Source organism: Aquila chrysaetos, chromosome 24 (assembly GCF_900496995.4).
Source record: "Aquila chrysaetos chrysaetos chromosome 24, bAquChr1.4, whole genome shotgun sequence".
In the NCBI taxonomy this organism is placed as follows: domain Eukaryota; kingdom Metazoa; phylum Chordata; class Aves; order Accipitriformes; family Accipitridae; genus Aquila; species Aquila chrysaetos.
Genome location: NC_044027.1, coordinates 1,707,318 through 1,727,802, shown reverse-complemented (window position 1 = coordinate 1,727,802; position 20,485 = coordinate 1,707,318). Strand labels below are relative to the sequence as shown.

Here is a 20,485-nt window from a genome sequence, read left to right as displayed (position 1 = left end):
TCAAATCAGAGTGTAGACTCTTCAGGCCAAGCATCATCCTTAACATGAGTGTATGTCATGCCCAGCACATTGGGACCACTGCCTGCTAGGGTGCTATAAATAACACTCCCTATTTCACTACCTGGTGAACAGAAACAAACGTTTCTTTAAGTCCCTGCATTCTTCCATCCACCAGAGATTAATGTAAGTGCCACCTCCTGCCGTGCATTTTGCTATATTAACATAAAGTTTCTATTGCACAGCAGTTTGATCCATTTGTGTTTATTTAACTCCTGTGTTCTGACAGAAGAAGATGGAGAATCTGCATAATTAATAATGACCCAAGCAATCTCACTTAATGCCTGTTCTGAAACCCCTGACTATCCTTGTTAACTAACGACATCTATAATAGTGTCAGACAGGTAAAAGACTCCTTTGGTCTGCTGAGGTATTATTCACCTGGGATTATCAATGGGTGTTTTTCAGCTCTAGCCATTAGCTGGAATTGCTCAGGTCATTCATAAAACTTCTTTTACTTTTCAGGAAGGCAGCACAAAAGCAGGGCTGGAGCAAAAAGCCGTACATCAGGATCAATCTCCTGTTTATATATATTGCCATAGTCCTCCTTTGCCGTCACCAAGGCAGAAAAAGGGATAATAAGATTTCTCCCGATAATAAGCTGTTCTCCCAACAGCTTCGGAAACATCAATGACTCATTAAATGATCACAACAAGCTGTGCTTGCTGCAGAGGGCTACCTTCGTTCTCAGGACCTCCATCTGCCCCTTTGAAAGAAGACAAACCGATTTGGCTGCCTGCTGGGTCCGGGTGCCTGTCTCTGCGAGGCACTGAAGGAGTGTGCACGGCATCTCCCGACTTCCAGGGTCCGCTGAGACAAGCCCCGAGTTCAAAGCCCAGTCTGTGTGATCTTAGCCCTGACTGCCCATCAAACCTCTTGCTTTGGCTCAGCTTCCCTTTGAATTAAAAATACTCTGTTGCACAGCAAACTAATCACACTGCCAGCAAGTCTCCAAGCTGTAGCCGGCACGTCAAGAGCAATGCTGCTTTAACTCTTGTCCCAACTTATTATGCAGTGAGCCTTAGCAGCCCTTAAGCATTTAGTCTGTATCGACACTATTTTTATTTTCATTTACTAGCAGTTTTGAAGGGATTTAAAAACCATGCTCCTTGTGCGTCTCTATCACAGAAAATCAAGAAACGGGGAATCTGTGAATTTTAAGGTCAGAAAGCTGAAGGATACCAGGTTTAGCTTTCTGTTTGCTCGAAGGACAGATTCAGTCCAGTCCATCGGAGCAAAAGCTTCACAGGTTTTTCCTCACCGAGATGCTCCCAGCCTGAGCAGATCTTTGGTGCACGGACGGTGGGTTTGGGCTTCTGACCTCTGTGGCAGCCCAGGCCACCAGGCCTCAATTATCCCAATCCCAGCTGCAGCCGAAGCGACGTGCACCACTTCTCATCACCTCTCTCACCACTGCCCCAAGGTGAGCGGCTCCTGAAAGCAAAGCCCCGCGGCACGGGCAGGCAGGAGTGCAGGCAGGAGCGCCACCCCTGATTTTAAACAGGCAACAGCCCCCTGGCCACAAGGTGCTTTATGAAGAGGCTGTGGAAGATGTGGGGCTCTGAGTGGGCAAAGGCTTTATTTCCTCCGACAAAGTAAACTTGTAATTCCTAATATCACAACAATGCCGTTTGCCAAATCAGATGAAATGCTTGTAACAGGGGCTAATCAGATTCTACATTAATGAGAGAAAATATGAAGCTAATCAACACCCAGGCAGGTCTCTAGGCTGCAGGCCTATTAAACTTCATAAAAAATTAATGACTGAAAGAGCAAAATCGTTTGTAAGGGGTCTCCAGTGACAGTGGAAGCGTCTTGAGTACCGTTCACCTCTCATTACACTGAATTAGCCTCACTTTCCAACCCCAAACACCAACTATTGAGCAGCGGTTTCTGCTCAGCCCTGGATAGCTCTGTTTCAAGAGAGTCCTGACATATTTATCCATCCTCCCTCCCTCACACCTTCTGCTTCACTTTTGTGATGGCTTTTTCCATTTTAATTAAGGAAATTTGTACTCCAGCAGCTCCCTGGAAATACCTTTGTTCCTCAAGGTCTGCAGGCGCCCACAGTGAGCAGGGAGGGGGGCTGCTCCATCAGCTGCTAACAAGGCGTGGGGTGCTAACCTGCAAAACAGGGATGAGCTAGTGTAAGAACAGAGAGCGCAAGAAAACCTGCCACCACTCTGCCAGTATTTTTGACGTCAAGATATTTTCCTGTTTGGAAATGGATTTTCATTTGGAGACATGAATGGTCGAAAGCTGCTTTGTGATGTCTGCAAGATGGCTTTGCAGATGTTGGACTCCTGTCAGAGCTACTGCAATTTGGTCTCAGTGCTGCCAGTTTCACTGTGCCACCTCTAGCAGGTTATGAATTACTAATAAGATGCAAAAATGTAGATCATAATACAATGAACAGTACAAGAGTGGAAACAAGGCAGGTTCTTCTGGCTTACATCTGTTGAACAAAACGGATACTCCGCTGATTTCAGCTGTTCTAGTCAAGTATAAATAAGACAAGCTAAACCTGCCTGGTCCAGTCCTTTTTACTCACATGCATTGTTCCAGTTCTCATGTAATTGCAAGGTTGTGCACAACAGATCACTTAAAGTGATCTTCTGTATTCAGTGTTGTGGAGGTAAAACAATAATTTCTCAGATTTTTTGGCTGGGAAAACAAAAGACCATTAGAGCAAATCTTAAATATTTAATGTACTATGTAAATTAGATGTTTGATTACATATCTAGTTCAGTGAAAGAAAAGTAGAGGAGGTACATTAAAAAGTATGAGAAAGACATCTGGAGGATTCAATAATCATTGTTTCAGTACATGTGTCTCAGAAGACCCAGAGGTTTTGATTTGAAATATCTTCATGCCTGAATGGTTGTCAGGGGCGTAGTCCCGGTCCTATTTATAACCTAGTGCAGCTGAATTAACCACCTCTTGTTTCTTAATCAGGTTACAGGAGACTGTCATTTATGTCTTCAGTATTGAGACGTTTCATTTTCTCTCCTTATGTGGTGTTGCAGTACATTAGTGGGAACTCATTGCCAGTAATGAACCTGCTTTGCGAATGGAAGTCCCACAGCTTATCAAGGCTTAATCTTTGCACATTGCACTAGAGACAAGGCCACATTCTCTGCTGCCTTGGACTTTGTGAAACCATTTACCTCTGCACAAATAAGTGTATGTTTCTGCCATTTTGGTGTAGCAGCAGCTGAGATCTGCTTTGTTCTCAGCTCGCAATGATGCACGAAGCTGCATGAGATGCAGAGCGACGCAAAGCATGTTTTCCCTGACCCGGTCATACTGAAATCATATGAATTGCTTCAAGAGCAGCACTGTAGAGCAGTGAGTTACTACAGATTATTAAGGTAGTTTGAGCTGTAGGATCCATATTGTGTTCCTATATATTTATATATGCAGCTGTGGCTGCAGTTTGAGCAATGCCTGGGTGAGATATGAACCAAACTGGAATCCTGGGTACACCCTTCCTCTTCCTTCCCCTAAAAAGTTTGGGACAAATTCTCACGTGGCAGATGAAGGTTCTCAACTACATAGTTCAGACTTTGGGACTCCAAAGAGTTGAATTTCATGGCCTAGTACACAGAGGGGAAACAACTTGTCTAAATCGATGGCAAAGAGAGATCTAAAATTCATCTTTCCCAACTACCAGCTCAAATTGTCTCCATTTAAAAAAACACGCAAGTCCCTTTGGAGATGCAGGTTTACATTTGTAAGATCTTACTCCTACAGAAGATAAACCCAAGACCAAAAATTAATTTGAATGCAAACTATGTAGGTAAAGTGCTGGCGACATGCTTGCTGGCTACAACTCCAAAGCAGTAAAACTGCTCCTACTGTCTGCATCATCTGTTCCAGCTCCCTCAAACAAAATACTCTGGGATATTCTGCAGCCTTCAGCCTAACTTACCTGAACCCTGCTGGCTCCAAGCTCTGCAGAACAACTGCAGTATCTCATGGTAACTTTTTAAAAAAATAATTCTTGCCTTTTTTTTTTCTTTGCCACTTAACATAGGAAAAAGTGACAAAGCTGCTCCTGACTTAAATATAAAGTTGTCATCCACACTGCCAAATCGTCTCACCTTGCAAAAAGTTGCAATATGACAAAAATGCATGACCATCCTAGCAAAAAAAAGGGCAAGAATAAGTAAAAAGCAACTGGTCTAACACCTGAGGGCTCTTTAGGACTCTTCAAACAACATGATTTTCTTGGACAGTGTGCACGGCAAAACACTGCTATCCCTATGCACACTAATGACCGCCTGTTTGGGAGCGTCAGCTGAGAAGACAAGCTTAAGTGAGGACGACGAAGAGTCAACTCCTGATAATACTTCTCCTATAACTGCTTAGTTGTGCACATGGAAAAGATACTGAGAAGGGTTCTACACTGCCAGTGCTTACATGGTGTCTGTGCATAAAGTGAGACTAGTTTTCAAGAGCTATCAGTCAATTAGCTCTCTTCCAGAATTCAAAGTAAGCAATTACTAGAGATCCTCCCTGATGAAGACTCCAGGGATTTCCCAAATGAGACTGGTGATACTGTCCTGTCATCTGGCACACACAGCACAAGCTCACTGACTTTCTCTGGTCTGCTGTTCTTTGCATTTCCTGGCTGTCTCTACAACAGATCTCCACTTGTGCAATGCTGTGTTTGGAAGTTGTAACCCATCATCAGAATTTCCCTGGCTTCTACAATTCTTTTAACTTCACTGCTATATAAACTTATTATATATCTGTGCCATTGATGTGTTCCTCCAGCACTCATTTACTTTAAAATATTTTTGATATTATTGAGTAACAGAGGTCGGATCCACCTGTCCACCGAAATACCAAGAAACCCCTCCTTTAAAAAAAATGTAACTGATTTATCATCCATTGTAGCTGAACTGACTCTGAGCTTGGGAAGGTGGATGTGCTGGATACAAAAAGAATAGAACAAAGCAGGTGGGAACAGGTGGTAGGAGTTTTTGATGACCACACAAAGAATACAACATCATTAAGAAGATAGATGCAGCTCTTCCTCTAATTTATTATCTATGTTGTCTCTTCCAGGATCACATTGTCTGCAGGACAGAGGAAGGGGCTGTGTGATCTTGCGTGAAGTAAGAAGGCAGGACTGGTGCAAAGAGCTCTGAAAAAAGGAAATAAATCAATTGCTTTGTACCTTGGATTCTTAACTTTTTCAGGCAGAGCATATGTGTTGCTGAATCTTATCTTGTTACTAATATTCAGTTAGAATGCAATAAGTGAAATCAGCTCATTAGAAATCCAGGCAATGTATTCATGTGTTTTTTTCTTCTCTTTTGGGAATCCTCTCCTGTGTAAATAAGATCCATAATAACCCTTCCCCACATTTTACACATGCGCACTGCTTTTCAGCCATAAATGTCACAGTGCTAGCATAATTATCCCCATTTTCCAGAAGAAAAAAAGAAGCACAGAAGGGTCTGATCCACAAATATTAGATGTGACAGCTAAATTTGGATGCCCATGTAGAGTGCAATTTTCAGTCCTCCCACCAACTCCTCTGAAACAAGGAATTGCTCAGGCAATAGCATCAAAATACCCAATGTCTACAGTTAGGCTCAGATTTCCAGACTAACTCAGAAGATTGTTTACATTTGGATGCTCCTGCTTTTGAAAAAACTAAAACTTATTTTTGTATCTGAAGGGGGATCTGGGTTCTTCGGAAGATCTGATCTTCATCTTGTGGAGATCCTGGCACACGTACTCTCAGAAATAAAACACTGAAAGGAGACCCAGTTCTTGGAAAACTGGATTGCAAGGTATTTTCTATGGTCTGAGTACAGCAGGTTTGGGACAAGGGCTCTCAACTTGCAGAAGCCTTAGAAAGATGTTTTAAACCATAACTGTTTCAGGGAGCCATTATGTGTGCATATGAAAGGGAGTTTTATCTTGTATTTTGGCACTGACTCGTTAAGTCCATCAGCTCCTACGTGGCACACACAAGCATTCACACTGCACAGACAGTTTAAATGCAAAGTGTATTCTCACGATACACCAGCCACTGCAGCAAATTAAAGCCACTTAAATGCTGCTGTGACCTGAGCTAGTTCCTTACGTGCTGCTAAACGCCACGGCCAAGGCCAGGCTGGGGTCAGCAGCCCCAGTGCTCCCAGCTCCCACCGCTGAACCTGCCTGTGCTGTCATCTCCCCTTTGCAACTGGGAGAGCCCGAGCCAGAGGCTGGGCAGAAAGGCTGGAGCATGGACGAAAACCAGGCTTCCGGGAAGACAGAGTGACCAAAACACAAATCCTGCACAGGGAAATCTGATGATGTGTTTTTTAAAAAACCACCTAGAGCACAGATGACAGGGAAGACGAAGACAGTAAGACCCTACAGAGCCCATAAACTACTCAGCAAGATACAATCCCTCTGTGCTCCATCTATCCCTCAAGGACCTACCAATTTTCAGCTGACAGTGCCATAGATTTAGCTCAATTTAATTTCTGAATTTACACAAAGACACTGTAAGTGATTGTGATTTTGCAGTGGAAAAATAGTGTCTCACTGTATCCAACCCTCTGAGTATTTTTAATCTTTAAATCAATAAAATCCATTAAACAAATTACTGTCCCCCCCCTTCTCCGTGCATCCTATCCAAACTGAACAGTTTTGCCATTATTTATTTATTTTGAAGCATGTTTCACAGCTCTGATGATGGATTGAGCACTTCTGCTGGTGCAGTTCAGCTGTCGGAGGGTTGCAGCAAAATCACAGTTTCAAACTTTGAATGGAAACAAATGGCCTGTAAATGCAGTGCTCGAGAGGAAAAGACACTCCACAAAAAGCCTGAAATGTTTATAGATTTTAGGCTTCATGCTCTGTATCTGCAAATCAGAAGTAATGATTAAAAACAGCTCTTCTCTTTGGAAAGGTTAAGTGTCTCATCTCATACAAAGGAACTCTGTGTACCAGCACTCTTAAATCCTGGAGTGAGATCAAGTGCGTGTAGTCTTGATAGCAGAATATTTAGTGATAAAGAATGAATATCAGGGACGATTGAAAATATGGAGAGCAGGCAGATGTGCTGCAGCACTTGGAACTGTATTGACAAGACTCAGTCGGAAATTCACCAATTCACCCAACAGAGAACACAAAAACCCAGAAAAATAGTTGGAGATTCATGTGTTTAGGTGAGGGTGTATCTTTACCATGCCGAGGAGATAAAGGGATGAAAACATTTCCCACCCCCTCTCTCAAGGAATTCCTGCTCAGTCTGGGTACGAACTAATAAACAGGCAAAACCTTTTGGAAAACTACATGTTAATATAACGGTGGTCACAGACTTCGTTTTTCTCGGGTTTTGGAAAGCAGCGAGGGCCCCTTCATTTTTCAAGGCTAGGGTGAAGATCAGGGATGGCTTTCTCAGATACAGCCTTCAGAGCCACGCTTATTGATGAACTTTGCCCAATCTTAAGAGGTTAACAAATTATGAACTGAATTATTTCATTATATAGTTCAAAAGGATTGTGGGTCTAGGACATACAGTCTGATCTTACTGAAACTGCAGAAAGACACTATGCACAAGTTTAGGTCTGGAAGCAGTAAGAGATTTTTCTGTCTGTGTATCAGCCCATTTCACATTCAGCAAACAATGAACTGGGTAGAGCACTGTGTCTAGTGAGAAATATTTTTCTTACTGGTCTGTTGGAGCTAATGAGATAGTTTTCTAAATTAAGTCTCTAAACATGACATTAAGGAGAATGGGGAGGAGAGTAAAGGGGCTGGCAAGAGTCCATAATTAATTTTCTGACATTTGGAGAACTGTGACATTGGGTCTTATCTGTCTGTGATGAAATACTCCACAGCCCTAAGGCAACTGATAGTATTTAACCAGTCTTCTGATATCCAGACAAATAACAACTTATTATGTCTCAGACTCAACAGAAGGACAAAAAAAAAAAAAAAAGTCAAGGGCTTAAAATTAAAGCATGGAAGTATTGTTATGACTGAGCTTCTAAAGCAATGAAAATCCATTTTTGGCATATTGGCATTACAAAAGGCAGGGTTAAAATGTTAAGTTCTGGCTCGTTTACAGGCCAGCACTCCATGTCTCCTGCTTCGGATGGTATGGCTATGTAAGAAGAGATGCTCTGTTGGCATGAGAAGGGGGAAGGGATGGGAAGGAAGCTTGAGCTGCTGAGGAATCTGAAGAATCAGCAACAGAGTCTAGAGCCTGGGGCTGTGGATCACTGATATTTGCTGCTGGGAGAAGAACTTGTTTCTGTTGACTGCATTTAGGGTCATCTGAAAATGAACCCAAAGAAGGGCACTAGCCAAGCAGATCTCTCCATAGCTGCATATCCAGCATTCACTGCAGAGATTGCACACATGTGGTACAACTTGCCAGTGGAACTGGCCATGCCACTTAATTTTTCTGTTTCCCGGTAAGAGGGGAGTAAGAGGATAATGCTTTCTTTGTCAGTCATGTCTATACAGATTATGAACTCTTTGAGAGCGGATCTCCTCTTAATGAGTTTAACACAAAGGCATCTTGCGCCAACAGCAATGCTGAACCACATAGGAACTGTTTGGGTTCCTATTTAATGGAAAAAAAATAAAGAAAATGGCAAGTGCCAAGAGTTCGTAATTGGTAGCTACGTGCAGTCAAAACTCGATGAGTACCGGTGACCAAAGCAACCTACGGGAAATTTTCCGCCTCTGACCACAGGACAGCTGCCAACATACGAGAAATAAGAAGACGTTTTGTGAAGGATCCTTCATTTTGACTTCCTGAACGTGCAAAAAGCAGAAAATCTAGCAGTACAGTGAAACCATTTAAACAGTGTTTAGCAAGATAATTGCAGCAGCTAATTGCCAAATAATAATAATAATAAAACATCTTGAAGTTTGTTAATGGATGGGTTGAAATACTGTAATTCTTAACAGATAGCAATTAATACAGGCTTGAGTATCCAATAAATCAAGAGACCTCATCTATTCTGTACTAGAACCACACGATGACATATTATATGATGATAGCTCCAGCTTAGAAATCAGATATGTCTGGAATTCTTTTATGTTTATGGGGACAGACAGACATTCTCTAGTGGAAGCTAAATGAAGTTAAAGCCCTTCTGTAAACAGTTTGCAATCCCTGTATTCATTAAAGTCAAAAGAAATTGTGCTGTTAATCAAGTCTTCATTTTAAAAGGATCAGAACTAGACCTGTCCTATAGCCCTCTCTCTCTCCCCACTTTTCCAATAATCACAGATCAAGCTTGTGTAAATTAAAGCCTAAATTTGGCTTTCTGTTTAATTTAGTTCTGTTCAGCTCTGGCCTTTTAGCCACAGTATCATTTGCCAAGTGTGACCAGGAAATCTGAGAGTAAATTTTTGCTGGTTTTCCTTCGGTCCGTGATGCAGGGTATAAAGCTTTCCTTCTCACAAATTTCTATTTGCATAAAATATATATATTTGCTTGTACCATCTGAAGCTGACAGCATGTGAGCACACTCCACACTCTGAAATAATTTTATTCCACACTGAAAATCATGAATATCTCAGGGGGTGAGGGATGTTTGGTTTTCAAGGCCATTGTTTCAGGCAGTATCATGTAGCTTCTTCACTGTGGTGCAAAATCTAAAACCAGGCTATTATAAGTTACATATTTCTGAAATTTCTCAGTCTTGGGGTCCTTGACATCACAATGTGTTACACCTGACATGATCTCACATGGCACACCACTTGAAAACATTTGAACAAGATTCTTTTTTCACTCTAAAGATGGAGTGTAAAATTTTCTTTCTTCAAAGAGAAGAATGTAGCTACAGAAATTGTGCATGGACAAAGCACTGAAGGAAAGCATCAGTCCTTGAATTACAAAGAGCAGTGTCGTGCCATCAGGACTGGGTTCTGTTTCACTCTCTGCAGCACACACACATATGCCTTCCCCCCAAGATGCAGAATGAACCATCAAAACCATCTGAAACCAAGGAAAGTCTATGAATGAGTTTGGAACTGTCACTACTATCATTTCTCTACTGTCACTGATCTAAAAAGGAGTATTTTCATAATGAAGCCAAAGTATGGTTGTAATTTGTTAATAGCTGCGAGTAGAAGTTTGGCCCTTGCTCTGTACCGGCGCTAAAAAGTGGCCTCTGTAACCTCAGCCCTACGCTGCTGCCTGTGCGCACCGTCAAGGCCAAGAACCGGTACATTACTGGTTCTGGAAGGCAGTATTCCTAACTGCTCTTGCTTGGGCCTTCTTGGCTCAGATGGTCCATTTAGTTTTTGAAAATGTTTCCATTTTAATATGAGGGGACCAGCAAAGAATGCATATTGGAGGGATGCAGCTGGTCCTCAGGTTGCAGTGACAGCCAGACCTTCGCTCTTGAAATGTCTTCAGCATATTTTCATCCTCTTGGTCATCCACATTTTAAATGTCTCATTTGAGCTGCTCCAAGTTATAACCTCAAACATGCCTGTGTTTGACAAGAATCTAAATCTAATCTCCAAAACACCTAAAATACTAGGCAGTATTAAGTTGTTGGGGTTTTCTAATTAAAAAAACAGTGCAGCATGGGAAGAGATTTTCAAAGAGATAGTCTTTCTCTGAAAGGTTAGAGCAAGCTCAGTTGGGCTCAGTTGCTGCCACTCTCTGAAATTAAAGATTAAATTTAGCCAAAAAAGGGAAGCAGTGTCTTCCATCAGTGAGCATTCAATTGCAGTGACATAACAATGCCACAAGAGCAATTTAATTCTTGGCATATTTAGAGGTGGCATTAGGGAGTCTACCAAGGTAGCAATTTTCTAGATAATCAACTTAATGTCTTCATTCTAAGTGCATTTATATGTGTAAGTTAATTAGGGGAGTTAATTTTCACAAATGGCAGAAAATCTGCATTTTCCAGTAAGCTTTGTTTCATGCCAGTTCATGATTCAAGGTAGCTGAGAAAGATAACCTGACATTCCTATCTATTACAATAACCAGCCTGCATCATGAGCAGACTTCATTTGTCAGTCTGACAGATGCACTGATGGGTTTCTGGTGCTCAAACTGCCGAATCCAAGTACTCGCTGGGGGCAAAAGGACAACTTTCCCTACACCAGATTGCATAGTTGTAGAGTACTAATCACAGCCCCTAAAAGACTGCAGCATCCATCCGCATTACTTAGCATGGTGAAAGGGTAAAGAGAAACTTTCACTGGTGAAAATAAGAAAATGGAAATAGAAGCTAAGTGACCTTATTTCTTTTCATGTCATTTCAAACCAGTTAAGTGTGCCATGTTTCTGCAAGACCAGTGCAAATCACTAGGGAACCAGGATGAATATGGATCAAAATTACTGGCAGTAAATATGGAATTGCAAAAATGCATCTCAAAGGGTGGCAAAATGTCTCCATTGCTTAAACAGAAGTTCCCCACTGCAACCCCATTACAGGACGCTGTGCTATACGGAAAAATGCTAGAAAGTAAGTCGGTGGATGACTTCACAATTGTCTCAAACCTTTATGCTAAAATTCTGTAAAAAGGATAAAAGCAGACAGTGATATCTGGCCTCAGTGAAGCAAAAGGGAATTTTACCACATGCTTTAAAAAGCCCAGAATTTCAAACAGAGTCTGTAAAAGTTAAATTGGTCTGAATAGCCACGCTGTATCTCCAAATTTAGCAGGGCTATCTGAGTCCACAGCAAGTGCACGTGTATTAAAATAATGACTACTTTCCTCTTTTGAAAAGTCTTAATGCCTTGGGTTGAAAAAAGAAAGCACTTTTGTTGATTGCTTTTATACATATCCCTCTGAGGAGCTCTCAGCACCACTGTCTCCTGTCCTCCTTTCTGCTGGGCTTCCATGTATTTTCCTCCATGTGCCCCCTTCAGCCCCGTTTTCATATTCATTTTTAGGTTACTGAATACAAGCCAACTCAGAGCAAAGACAGAGGGCATATGACAACAGGGCCATTGGCACTTTAGATATTACTATGAGAGCAAATATGGCTTTTAAAGCACAACTTAAACATGAGCCATTTTCTACCACTGGTGTTGGGCCAAAAATCCACTTCTCTGCTCCCCAAATCCATTCACCCAAATAGGCTGAAACCCGGAGTAGGGAGGAAGGAGTTTGCTCTTCGTGCACCAGATGAAAGATGCAAACGTGCAAACTCACACAAAGGCAGGAGGAAGCAGGGAGAAAAAATTTATTTCTCACTGGTTTGTGTGAATGGAAACTGCTGGTCTCTACACGGCAGTACAGACACACCGGATTTTGTGTTGTGACATGCTGATCTGCCATTATGTTTTGTGGAGGCAATAGTGGAAGAAAGGAACATATGGAAACTTTGATTTCCACATTTACACTACTCCTGCTATCATGGTTTTACATCCAACTATTCTTTTCGACATGAAATTTAATTATCTTCTAAGCATTTATAATCCACCCATCACTGCAGTACCCAGGTGCCAAACACAACAATTAAAAAGAATGATTGCTTCCCATGAAAGGGCCAATTTCCTGGTTCTTCTCATGAGGAACGGTTCTTGCCACATGTACAGGAGGGTAAGGATTTACAGGAAGGGAGCTTTGCTGGCATGCAAATACAGGCGACCCAGGAACATCATCAGCTCAGCGCAACGTATTTAATGTAGAGAGATGATGGAAAAGGGTCTGCACCCAGAAAGCAAACATTTCCTTGGAAAAAGAATGTGTAATGTACTTACTGCAAACTGCTAGTAAAATGTTTTTAACTTACTTGCACACACATGTTGAGCTGCCCCACTACCATCTTATGACAGAAGCCAACACCTGTAACAGAAGAAAAGACAGTAACTTTAGATTTTGCTGAATCTTACAGGGGACAATTTCATGTGCTTTGGCAACTTAAAAAACCACATATATTTGCCTTGTAATTAGTGAGCTACTGCCTGTGCGCAGTAACAGCCTTATGGATTTGGGGAGGAAGAGTCTGGGCAGAAAGCAAGCAGCAGAGCAGGCAGCACCTGATTTTAAAGAAATTATTACATCTTAAGGTGATCAATTGGCCGTTGCCTCAGACATGCTGGAGGAGAGGAATGGGAGCTGGCACAGCAGCCAGATGAACCGCAGTTAGCACAGCTTTCCAAACCCTCCTACCCCTTCGGTTTTTCTAACATGGTTTCCAATCAGCAAAATGGAAACCATGACAAGAGGGGAAATAAAAGCAAAAGCCTGACACATTCAGCAAGAGACTGAGAGCTACTGCTTTCTTACAGTGATTTAAAACAGGAGGAATTGAAGTACAGTACTTAGGCTATTTTATATATGAAATAAACATTTTTAAAGCTATCTATTAACCTATGTTAGCCTTCAATTAGATCAGTAATGCTTTGAGGGAAGAACTGTTTCTGATGTATGCTTATACTGAATAATGAAAGATTAGCCCCCAGGTACTACAGCCCTATCAATAATAAACATTATTACTAAATAATAGCAATGAAGACTTGGAGTTAATATTTAAAATGGGCATGAGACCAAGAGCATGCCCAAGCACATTTCACGCTTATTTTAATTGCCACAAGACAAATAGAATGAGGATGGATGTTCATTCAAAATGGTGTGATTCTGTTTTGCTGAAGCACTCAGATTTTAGTTTGCTATTGTCAAGCCTATTTGGAGTAAATTGTGGGTAGAATTGCAATGAGAGATGTAGTTGCCTAGCAAAGGTCTAAGATTTCCATTTAAAATTAATGTGAACTGTTTCTCTGAATCTGACATATGGGCTTTGAGAACCCCTGCCAAGATGTCAAGAGCTAGAATGCTCCCCTACTAACTCCGAAAAAATGCTGGAGGCAACTTTCTCCTGGTATTTTGGCATTTGGCTCAAATGCAAAACAAAGAGACACAGAAACCCTCCTGCAGTGGAGCTGCACAACTCGGTCAATTTACGGAGTCAGAAATAACGCGATTGCTCAAATGAAACATCAGCTCTGCTCCCTCCTAGACCAGCAACTGAACCTGCCCTCAGGGTGTCCACCTCAGAGAGGTGGTTTGGGGAGGCTTCTCATCCTCTGCCCTCCAGCGATCCCATCCACCAGGGTAACATGCCCATATCATCTCCAGCGCAATAATGCTATGAGGAAAGCTCCTTGTCCCTTCAGATCAGTGAATTGGAGACTCAGTCGCGCTGAAAGCCCTTTGACACTCCACAAAGGCAAGCAGCCAATAGCTTATTTGAGCAAACTAAGCCCCTGTCTGAGGGATGGTGGTCAGAGACCATCAGACAGATCAGAGTGGCACACATGCCACCAAAGCTTTTGGCTCTTCTGAAATTCAGACCACACTTATTACCTTACTCTGTGCCCAGCAAAGAAAAGAGAAACAATTGCTGTGGTCATGTGACAGATGCATGGTCTGCAGTTAACGCGTTGGCATGAAACTGGTGCCAAAAGGAGATTTGGGAAGTGCTCAATTCTTACGGGAATGGCAGCCATTAAGTACCTCATGGGGCAGATAGATGGAGGAAAATTATATTCCCATTTAATCCCTTTCCAAACCTCTCAGCTATTTCAAAGGCTTTTTATTATGACCCTTTGGAGCCCCCAAGTTTTGCTCTGAACATGGGCTTGGCTGCTAGGTGACACTCTCCTGAACCAAGCAAGCTGGTGTGGTCCCCAGTCAGGTCCCCCTGCAGCTGCCACTCTCTGTATCACCACTCCCACCATCACTCTAAATCCTTCGTCCTGCTCCACCCTGGGCCCCTGAGCACAGCAAAGGCCTTTTCAAATCCTCCAACTCCCCATCTCCCTGATTTACCTCCCCCTCCATCAGATCAGCTTCTGATCTAGACTTTCTTGGATACCCAAGCTTGCTCAGCACTTAGGAAAGTTCATTTCCCTTTAAATAAATTCCCCTTCTACTCTACTAAAAAGAATACACGCTTCTTCCCTTTGGTTTGTTTTCTTCTTCTTTTTTTTTTTTCCACATTTCCCAAATTACACCCTTTCTAGTAAGTGTGAAACTCTTTGCAGTGAAACACAGTGGCAATAAGGGTGAAATCTGCCAAGGGTTATACAGAATCAAAGATTAAACTGTCTCAGAAGGCAGTGTGGGAAAGGGAAACTGCAGAGGAGGGGGGAAAGGAGAAAATAAGCGTCAAGGTGTATGGGGGATAAACAATTAGCTCTAAAATGCAAGAAAAAAGATAAAGATAGTAAAAATGGCTCCAGAAAGACAAATGAATGCTCAGCTTCCCACACCATCTTTAGGATGCTGAAGGAAGCTCACAGACAAATGAGAAAAGATGGTCTCTGGATGAAGAAACAGGACAGGCCGCTGCGTGCTGCTTCCCCCGTCCCTAAACACCATCATTTCCCCTGGAGTTTTTGGACAAAGACTTAATACGCATTCCTGGCTGGAGAGGCACACTAGTCAGCTGTGCAAGGAGACAGGCAACTTTGTACAATTGCAGCTACAAACAGAATCCCTGATGTAGATTCTAAACTATTTGGGACAAAAACCTCCTTTCATTATATTCTCTACGAACGCAGCCTGACCTGGCCCTAATGTTCAGAGTAACCTTCCCAGTATAAGAGCAGTAAAAACTAGCATAAGTCATCTAGTTTCCAGCCATTCCTTCTTTTGAAATGCAAACATTGCCTTTCACAGCTGAATCCATTGTAGAAGTGGGAGGGGAGAGAAAACTTAAATAAGCAGAAAGACGAATCATGAGAAGAAAATCCCAGTAATGCTTCTCCTGTGTCGGCTGGATGCAGTACACCTTCCAAAACAACACTGTTCCTTCCCTGTCCTGACAGCAGGGCTGAGCACAGCCTTTATAAACAGCAATACAAGGGCACAAGTCCTGGAGAAGGAAAACTATGAGGAGCTTCATATTCCTGTAAGACAGGATAGCGTCTAACATGGGATTTCTTTTGCTGCAGTTTGACTCCTGCAGGAAGAGATGGTGCTGAGCCATCAGTTCTCACGTCAGTGTCAGCCACGGGCTTCCCAAACCCTCCACATTTGTTCCCTTATCTTATGCTCAAAGCCACACTTTATGGCAGTAACACTGCCATTGATAGGTGCAATATAAATGGGCTTCTATACAAGGCTTCTTGTCACTTTAAGTGTATCTTAATTACACTGTGTAGTTCTGGGACCAAATTCCCTGGCTTTCAGATAGATACATGCAGCCGAGTGACACAAGACACTGTACCGGAGACAACATTCCCCACAGAGAGACACAGCCTGTTCTAGCCACCCCAGGAAAATATTTTCCTGTAATGGAAATAGTCTGGAAGAAGAAACAAACCATGTACACACACAAAGATGTTAGCTTTTTTTGTTTAATCTGACTTGGAATATGTTGAATTGGTTCATTGTTTGCAGAGGAATCTGAGCAGAATTAATGATTCGCGCAGGCAGGAAGAGGCACTGTTTTGCAAATGCAGTGGCCAGACATTCTCCAAGATCTGTAATCTAATTTAGCTTGGAGAGTTAATGATTTTAATGATTTGTTGTGATCTCAAAACAACTGTTAGGAGATAAATCTACATCATTAAACCTATTATGGTGTTTTGCTTCATTTAGCAAATGGTGTTTTTTTGTTCAGAAGACGCCCACATTTTAAACAAGCAGAGAGGTCAGCTGCTGATGGTAAGGAACAATTTATTCCCAGCTCCCTCGGAGACTGAAATGAAAGGTGTCCTTGGGAAAAAAATAATTCTTCACAAATGTTATTGACTATTTTATAAACAGAAAGCTTTGCTTGTGCTGTGATGTGTGTCATTGTGTGAGTGTCTGTTACAAAGCAGACAAGATTTCTGAAAACAGCCACCGAGCCGATGGTTCAGGATCACTTGGTTTAAAATCCAGTTCCTTCCCAAGGAATCACAGGGGGCTGCTGAGCTCCGGGAGCAGAGCTCACTGATGCTCGCTTTAAGTTTAAGGCAGTCAGACAGCAATAGCAAGAGAAAGATGTCAACATTGAGAAGCTTTTTAGCAGCTGTTTAGCTCTGGATGGGGTGTTTCATTTCCAATTTTGGAAAAACAGGTCCATGTCCCAAAGCATGGCAGGCGATGAACTGTCCTCTTGCAGGACATATCCATGAAGAAAGCGAAGCACCACTAACAAAGCCCACGTCCTCCAGCTGTCATTCCAGCACGTCCCTTCTGCCCTCCACCTCTCCTGCACACCAAGACCCAGTTCAGGAAGGAAGAGTTTATGTACGACTGATAGAAGGTTTAGCCCACGAAATGTGCGTTTAATTCTCTTGAGATTCACTAATCACACTGTCATTCTCTTATAAATCTACAATCCTTCTGTGCGCACAATCAAACAATAACGACTGCCTGACACCACAGACATGAATGAATTGACTTGCATCACCTGTTACATTTTTCACATAATCAGGGACAAAGTTTATGATGAAGCAAGGGTGAAGAAATGAAGCTCTGAGAAGTAATTTCAGCTGCACAAGGAAGATGAAGAGAGCGTGCTTACAAAGTCAGGAGTGGGCATCCAGCCATGGCGGTGTCCCAGCGCATTGAGATGCTGATGCAGCTCCACTAAAGGGATGGATTTCGACTACAGTTTCATTGTGTTCTCCCATCACAAGCTTCCTCCAATCTATTCTATTAAAAAGCCTTTTATGCTGACTGCAAAGAGGATGTAAGGAAGAGCAGAGGAGGATATATGTTTTCTTACTTTTTGTCTCAGTTATTTACACAGGAGAGAGTAAACAATCAACCTCCTTTCCCTGCAAGTTGGAGAAGTCTATTATGATCTCACTACATTTGCCTATGCTAAATATTTTATAAATTTAAAATATGACATAAAGAAAAAAAAAATCCTGTAAACAGCAATGACTGACTATTTTCTTGCCCAGCTCCTTTTGAATCCCTGGGCAGGGAGGAATATTTCAGTTCTTCAGATGTCATTCAGAAATCACTACCATGACTCCACGGTTTCAGCCTGCCCGGCATGTCTGCCTGCCGCAAAGCAAACACAAGAGATGCAGAGGGAGAGACATGTATTTGTTTGTTGTGGAAGTTAAGCACCCACAGGGGTCTGAGCTCTGTCCTTGGAGCCTGATAATCCCTGCACGGCATGGATAGCACAGACTTGTCACTTTAATAACCCGAAGTAAATAAAACCCAAAGAAAATTCCTTTCAGTTGTGTTTATTTTGGGGAAGCTTCTTTCTTCAGCTCTGAATATAGGGAATATATTTTATTACCCACTGTGACATCTCAAAATGCAGCAATTGAACTTAACTGGAAAAGAAAGTCACATTCTGCCCTTCCGCATTGCTTTCATCCCCGGAGATTCCTATTTCTTATCAAAGGGAAAAGACAGGAGGGTCTGGAGCTGCGCAGGCTGCTGTTCACCCCATGTGCAGCTACACATATGCTGTACTCTAAACACCCTTTGAAAAGGCTTTAAAGTATTGGAGATAGCCACCACCTGGATGGCAGCCTGGTGTCTAACACCGTCTCGTATAAGCCAAGTTCTACACTGGGTCTAAATTAGTTCCTAATTTATACTTGTTAGTCAATCATATAACTTAAATCAATAAATTCACATCTCCAATTACCAAATCATGACATGGAATTTTTCACTAAGTTGTTCGTAGTAGTAATAATAATAATGATCCAAAGGAAGTACACCACTCCCACTCCCACATATACCTCCTGCCATTGCAAAAACTGTTAGAGCATCATCTCTTAGAGGGTCCAGCCCCAGTTCCAGTGCTGGTGTGAGTGCTGCACCCAGAGAGCAAACTGGCCTGCAACTCTGGACAACTCTGGACAACTTTGCATTCGGTGTTTTAAGAGGAAAACCTGAAAGTCCGTAACAACTAAGGATTTGGGCATTTGCATTCTGTATCGAAGAGAGGGAGTAAATAAATAACTCTTCCAAAGAAACAGATATTTTCAAACTTAGGTAGGAAAAATATAGTTCTATTAGGGTTTTTTCTAATTTGAAGCTTAGATGAAAGTTCAAGGTCATTTTGCTGTATTCAAACCTGTTCAGCCTTTACTCAGCACTGAGTCATTAGAGCTTACTCTTTGTGGCCATTCTGGTACAGAAAACATCTGGTATGACACTCTAAGTCAATATACGTAAATGATACCAATACAGCTGAAAATGTGATGGCTTCACGATGATTGTGTCTGCCCAGGAGAATCATAGCTGAAGATGCAGTGCTTTATTTTGTGGGGTTACTCATATGATTTTACTTTTTCCTGTCTGAAATAAGACACTCCGTTCATCATTTTGACCACTATTCTTGTGCCAACTGTTGCAGCCATGCCTGGCTGTGCCATGATATTTGGAAACTACCCTCCAGGTAGAACAAATGTTGTTTTATTTGCTGGGTGGAAATTTGTTAAATAAATCATAGATTCATAGTGGCATAGGAAATTAGCAATAAGCTGTGCCTGGAAGGTTAGACATATTGTACTTGAAAATAAGCAGGAGGCCACTTTGCAATTCAAAAGAGATATATTGGGAAATAGGAAGACACATCTGTTAATCATTTTTCCCAATACCCGAAAGGTTGTTAGCTGGAGTCCCAGTAGAGCCCTGTACTGACACCGAGTGCCTCTTTTAAATTAGCTTCAATGACTTCTCTGCCCAGATCCTGCTGCCAGAAGAAAAGCTTGGGAGCTTTTTCTCTGGAAGCTCTGATGTCCTTGGCTGTCGAGCATGCAGGCTACACAGTCATGTTTCAGGAGCAGTGCTGTGGGTTTCCATACTGGTGGGAGTCCCATATTATTATTGCATTACACTTTCTATTTTGAAACACCACAGGCCATTATTAGTCTGGAAAGGTTGACATTTAGTAGGGGCTATGGCCTGGGGTGCTCTTTATTTGACAATTACTTACGAGTTTCCCCTAGAAAAGAATATATATAAAGACTGTTTCTGAAAGCTTCCTTCAAAGTGACATCTGATGAATTTAAATAATGGGTTTTAGCACTGCTAACACTTCCAAACATTTTTACATTTATTATAACCTTTACAAACCCTTTGTTCCTCTTCCTGATCATTTTGTAATCCCTATCTACCTGGAAATATTTCAAGCAAGCATTTGGAAGAGACAAAGAGACACTGAAAGCCCATATATCTTTTTACTGTGTCCTGAATCGCTGTTAGTATCAAATGTTCTTTCTCAACAAGAGATACAAGATACGAACTGTTTCCTGAACAGGTTGTGTGTCAGGCAATGGATTTGCTTTTTCCAACCTACAAGAACCAATGAAATCAGAACAACAGCAGCTTCTCAGCTTTTATTTTATGGAGGGAAAGAATTTAACAACTTATATTGAAAAAAAAATATTTTTTTGAGCTTTAAAAATTCTGAAATTTTAGGTAAGTACAGCTCTTTTCCATTAAGTTTCCCACTGTGCTGAAAAGGAATTTTTTTTTTTTTTACAATAAATGTACATCCACATTGAAAAAT

At 41.8% G+C, this 20,485-nt stretch overlaps 1 long non-coding RNA gene across 1 annotated transcript in view; it reads right to left on the bottom strand.

Moving 5' to 3' along the window:
* Nucleotides 1-2,101: 2,101 nt before the first annotated feature.
* Nucleotides 2,102-20,485, bottom strand: part of LOC115335120 — an 80,838-nt gene continuing 62,454 nt past the window's right edge. The window contains exons 3-4 of the long non-coding RNA XR_003921366.1: nt 12,794-12,846; nt 2,102-2,181 (exon numbers count right to left, since the gene is read on the bottom strand). This is a non-coding gene — a long non-coding RNA (uncharacterized LOC115335120). The remainder of the gene's footprint in view (nt 2,182-12,793; nt 12,847-20,485) is intronic.